Genomic DNA, 6,748 nt, shown 5'->3' on the forward strand with positions numbered 1-6,748 from the left:
ATCCAATCTTGGATGGGTAACTAATTTAGGATTTAATTGAGTAGGGGTCCCTTGAAGGTGGGAACCACTGTTATGATCATAATGAGTAGCTGTCCATTTCCTATGGATAGCAATATGGGTGGCCTGGCCATTTGGACAGGCCCATGTTTATGTATTAGCTCAAAATTAATGGAGTAGACCCAGATGTGCGTCGGAGCTATCCAAATATTGAGCGAGGGTCCTTGAAAGGTAGGAACTGTTGTTATGACCATGATGAAGAAAACCATTTCCTATGAACAACATTGGAATGGCCTGGCTAGTTAAACAGGCCGTGTTTATGTATTAGCTCGAATTTGTTGGAGTAGGTCGAGTAATAAATAAATTTTAAGGCTTTATCCCAAAAATGAGTTAGATCTAAGTCGCAGGTGGACCACAAAATTCAAGAAAAAATAGTGATTGAATTTCCACCTATAACCTAAACTTAAAACTTAACCTAAACCTTAACCTAAACCTATATAACCTAAACCTAAACTTAAACCTATAACTTAAACCTAAACCTATAACCTAAACCTAAACCTAAACATATAACTTATAACCTAAACCTAAACCTAAACTTATAACCTATAACTTAAACTACCTATAACCTACACTTATAACCTAAACCTATAACCTACAACATTAATATAAACCTATAACCTACAAAATTAACCTAAACCTATACTTATAACCTATAACCTACAACATTAACCTAAACCTATACCTATAACCTAAACCTATTCTCAAATCCCAAAACCTATAACCTAAACCTAAACCTAAACCTTAACCTATAACCTATAACCTAAACACCTAAACCTATAACCTAAACTCGAACATAAACCTGAACCCAAACCTGAACCTGAATTCCTAAACCTAAACCTAAACATATAACCTATAACATAAGCCTATACCTAAACTTAAAACCTAAACCTAAACTTAAACCTATAACTTAAACCTAAACCTATAACCTAAACATAAACCTGAACCTAAACCTATAAAACCTAAACCTAAACCTATAACCTATAACCTAAACCTAAACCTAAACTTATAACCTATAACTTAAACCACCTATAACCTACACTTATAACCTAAATTTATAACCTATACTTATAACCTATAACCTATAGCATTAACCTAAACCTAAACCTATAACCTTAACCTATAACCTAAACTCAATTCCCTAAACCTTAACCTATAACCTAACCTAAACCTAAACCTATAACCTACACTTATAACCTACACCTAAACCTGTAACATAAACCTATAACCTTAACTTAAACATAAAACCTAAACATAAACCTAAAACATAAATGCATTCTCAATTCCCTACTATAACCTACAACATTAAACTAAACCTATACTTATAACCTAAACCTATTCTCAAATCCCAAAACCTATAACCTAAACCTAAACCTTAACCTAAACCTAAACCTATAACTTAAACCTATAACCTATAACCTAAACCTAAACCTAAAACCCAAAGAAATATCCGGTCTGGTCAATGAGTGTACCACGGAATATATCGACGATGACTCAGATGAAAGATTACACCATCTCAAACAAATTCCGGAGCTGATGGAGATATATAACCATGGAAAACTTGATATGGAAGATGTAGCTTTGTCACTTGCACATCTAAATGGAGTCCCGAGAGACCAGATTTCTCCTATTGTGACTGACATGTTGGCGATAACAATGTCGACTGCTTCACGCAACATGACATATGCTTCTGAAGCGTACAATAACTTACGCAGGGAGTACTTCGGATAGTTTACCTAAAAGTTGTTTCGTATTATAATGAAATAGGTGTATTTAATATAGAATAAAAATGTGTAATGGAATTTCCAAGGGTTATAGATTAAAGTTTACAGTTTTATTATATTCTGCTTGCATTATAGTATAATGGTCTAAGCATATTTTAATCATCTTTCTAAGCATAAGCACAACTGCATTGTACCATTAACACTACTTGTATAATGTTTTAGTATATTTCACTTGTATTGACATTGTTTAAATTTATAAGTTCGGAGCTCGCACATATTCAGTGATGGCACCAGGTGGGAGACTACGTCATTCACACACTAGATCTACCCCTTTTACCCATGATGTGACGGAGACAGCATCGCCGTCACATGTTGCATCATAGGCGTATGATCTCTCAGTCACGCATACACCGGGCATTGCATGTAAATCTAGACATATATTTCTTTTAATGACTTCTGTTTATGTTTAGACTTACATATTTCTTTTGCAACAGTATCGTCGACCAGCCGACGAGGACGTGGACCCATGCGTGGGTTGCTTTTAGAGCGACTTACGCGTGAGGTTAGGGTGATGGTAGAGTTCCCACAGGACTGTATGTAATACCCCGAAAATTGGGGTCAAGCTGAAGCTCAACTCCCAAGTTCCAACACATCACTTATGTAACATAGATAATGATGATTAAATATTATCCATATTAGTGCATTAAACATAAGTGAGATTATACTAAAGTAGCATATTATACTCCAGAGATAATTACGTTAAGCAAGCGGAAGACTGAGATAAGTATAAAATGTATAGAAGTGGTTATAAACCCCCAGAGTATGATCATGTCACCAGGCTGAATATATATACATGTTTATTCCAAAATATACAAAATGACAAAGTGTAATATCCAGGTAATTCGTATCCCTATAAACCCGTCGATCAGTACATGGTCTACATAAACCCGCCTAATAACTGCATATAGGAGAACTCCTCATCGTCGTAAAAGTCAGGCTCCGCTTTGTAAGCATTACTATTACCTGTAGCTAAAACAGAGTCTGGTTGATGTTTTAAAACACCGTCCCAGAGTGGGAGTGAGTGATCAACTCAGTGGTACTATAAGGCAAAGGTTAACATGTTATCAATTCAATCAAGCAGTAATGATAAAGCAGTACAATACTCATGTCCTAAGTACTCTTGTTAATGTAGGAATAATATGTTATAATGATGCATGCCCTCGCCTGCACTCCCTCAGTGACACCATCTCACGGTCGCACATGCTACTCCCTCTGTGCTCTTTCACGCCAAAGGCACATGCAATGCTGCGCATGCTCGTGTTAGTCAAGTTCTTGATTAAGCTTAGTCATACAGCAAATTCGAGAAGCTAAGGTACCTCCCTTTATATCATTTACCCAAACGATGATCAATCTAGGGTCGTCAATCCTAGTTAGTCACATACGATAGGCAAGTTATAAGGCAACATCACCCCTGATTTAAAAGCAGTGGATAGGTAAGTTCAGGTTGCTACAGGAGGCTCGTCACCTCAGCGTAAGCCTAGTTTATACTCGAGGTCACTACGAAAAGTCTCGTCACCTTAACGTAGGCTGACAGCTCGATTACAGTGTCCCATACACCACCATATTCAGCTTACGAGTTTAGATTGCTCACTGGTCACTATGTGGAGGCTCGTCACCCCAACGTAGGCCGACAGATCAACCATGGAGTACCATACACCACCATGTTTGACTCATGAGTCTTAGCGGATTGTAGTACCAAAGTTAAACGGGCTTTACATTGGTAAATGGTACCTTAGATTCAAGTAGTAGTGTCTATATATGGTCAACACACAATAGGCCAATCGGGTTATTTGACAAGTTTGATTAGTATAAGCGCATGCTAAATTAATCGACATGGAGCGCATACGCACTCCTCGTGGCCTAACCACTGCCGATAATCACCGTACGACTCAGATTCATCGAACGTATCCGTTGTGGTGAGGTCAGTTCGACCACTCAATCAGAAACCATTATCGATTGCCTGGACTACGTAGTAGTCCCAATCATACTCAAATACAATAGGCATTCATATATGATAGTCAAACAACATTTAACAACTAATTCAAATACAATTCTCATTCGGGCATGTTAACAACCATATTACACATGTTATCATACATAGGCGTTTCATTCATAAATCACGTAGTAGCAAGATAGATTACATGAAGAAAACTGTAACTATAGATAAGGTAATTGAGAATCCTATCTCCACACCCTCATTAATTATATTTCAACAAGCAATTTCTCAATCAGACATTTTATCAAACACTTAGACTACATATCACAACATACATGTAATAAATTAGTTATAACACATACTATGACAAATCCTTTCAAATAAGAGTTGTCATATGTACAATAAACATGAATCCTAGATTAATAGTCATGGGTAGCATAAATCATAATTTCCTATCCATTCAAACATTTCAACAAACACATGGAATGCATTTTAATATACAACTTAGTTTACATATACATGATATATCAAAAACTTCGTAACTAAGATCATATGGCAGCAATCAAGTTAGACATAAATTATTATCTGACATTGAAAGCCTTGAAAACCATAACCTAAATGTTTATAGTCCGCACCTTTTGTCAGTATGCTTGTTACGAACTCGATTCGTACACCACGTCCTTGTCTACGGCACTACAGCTACCTAAACATTGAAATAGGTTAGCTATTTTACTGGTTTCTCTATTTGGATTCCTAAAACAGATTAGGTTTAGGATTTCTTACCCAAAAATGGAGTTGGATTCGACGGTGTAGCGACGCTGGGGTGGTGATTCAATACGAGGAGCAGTGGGAATGAATCCCAGTAACGATCTCCTTCACTCACTCTCCTCCTCATTCCTTTCTCCTCTTTTCTCTTTTCTCTCTCCTAGGGTTAGAAAATTTCATATAAAATGAGAGAGGGGTGGATTAAGGCCCTTATATAATCCCAGAAGTGGTGTCAATGGCCCCAGGGCCATGGTATACTTAGGGTATAGCCAAAGGATGGCTGTTTTGGGTTAACGGAGCTCATCTAGAGGTCCATCACTCGCATACGGTCTAGAGAAAGTTCTCCGACCATGGATCTAAGCTAGGTTAAGATTTTGATCTGATCGGATTAGTGGATCGATCGTGGAGGACCTATTTCAATTCAACGGTCATCATCTCTCGATCAGGGCCATAAGTATACCAATGGGTGCAGATAAATTTTTCTGATCCAAGGGTGTAGTTGGGTCAGAATCTGACGGTCTGAAACTTTAAATTTGGCCTGCAAGCAAACGGCCCAATTCACTTAAGTTTAAGTTCATTTCCTGAAGATATTCGCGTTTCTTACACACTTCGCTTCAGGCTCAAGTTGTATGTTTCTAGATACTATTTGGACTCAGTTTTCATGATGGTTGTCAAGCCCAGTAAGGTGGTCATAACTTCACAGTTTCGCAGTCATCGGACTTTCAATGCGCGGTCCAGGCCCGATACGGAGTTTCAATGTGCTCCCGAGAGCAACTGGGTTTTGAGATTGATCCTAGGCTTCTAGGTAATGTTGGGTTCGCGATTCTATTAGTTTTGGGTCTTGTGGTTTATATAAATAGTGGTTCAAGATAATTCTCTGATTAATTTAACTTAGTACTTAACTAATTTTCGTCTAATTTCTAATGAATTCGATCATTAATGATTTCTGCCTGAGGTGATACTCAGGTTTTTGTACAGATTTTTTCAAGAATTTTTTCAGGACGTTACATTGTATTAGACCTGTTGGGAACAATGTCATATTGTTTATGTCGGAGGTTGGTGTCTTATGCCGATCTTTGATCCCCCCTCACCACCCCCGTTGGGCGGACGTGACAGATGATGTGCGGCAGCTCATCCGTCAATGACTTCAAGTAAATTATAGTAAATTAAAATTTATTTTATAAAAGTTCATTTACAATTAAGTTATTTTGTTAATAAGTTTATTGTCTTAATCTATTATTTACGAAACTGCAGGATAAATTTGACTTGAATTTGAGTGTTTCGTACATTTCCCATGCCGTCGACGACATGGTCAAGGAGCGGTTCAAGGAGTACCGCGGTGACTTACACAAGCAGTACAAGTGGTGCGTGAGCCACGAGGAGGGTATATAGTCTGCACCGCCGCATGTGACCCATGATACTGGCGGATTGTCTACGAGAGATTTTCGTCTGAGTCTTTAGATAATATTTATATATTTTCAATATCTTAAGGTAACAATTAAATTCACAAATAATAATAATGTATTATGAATAATGTGTTCAGAAGTGGAGCAAAATAAATTCTGACAACAGGGGAAAGTTAGAAGTGAACCACGTAGCTGGTTCAAAGTCATTTGTACGACTTCGTCACGACATGGTAAGAAATTACTGGTAATTAATAAGTTGATATATTCTTTTCATGCATTTATATTAACTCTATTATCCTTTCAATTACGCAGTGAGATTCCATCACTGACCAAGAGCTAGGACTAGTAGACCTCTACAGAGGGACTCACTGTCAACAGGCAACGGGATCATAGGTACATCCTACAGCTAGCTAAAATTGGGTAAAAATTCTTACATTAAAAAATTTAATTACATTAAATTATAATAATGTCATTTGTTATGAAAATTCATATGTTTTCATTATAGGTGGCGATAAACACCTTACGCAGTCAGCCTACTCCCAATGGTACTCAACGGAGTGAGCCAGAGATCCTGAGTGAAGTGTTTAGCACCCGTTCTGGATATGTGCGTGGGCTTGGCCATGGTGCCAAGCTCATGGCACCCGCTAAAGCTGCCTTCAGCCGATCTATCGTCATTGGCGACAACGCCGTACATCGAGCTGATATCGCAGAGAGAGAGGTTCAGCAGCTACAGGTCGTCGTCCAATGACATCAGAGAGCAGCTAGAGAGGCAGAGTGACCAGCTAGAGAGGAAGAGGGAGGAG

Source organism: Magnolia sinica, chromosome 14 (genome assembly GCF_029962835.1).
Source record: "Magnolia sinica isolate HGM2019 chromosome 14, MsV1, whole genome shotgun sequence".
Classification (NCBI taxonomy): Eukaryota; Viridiplantae; Streptophyta; class Magnoliopsida; order Magnoliales; family Magnoliaceae; genus Magnolia; species Magnolia sinica.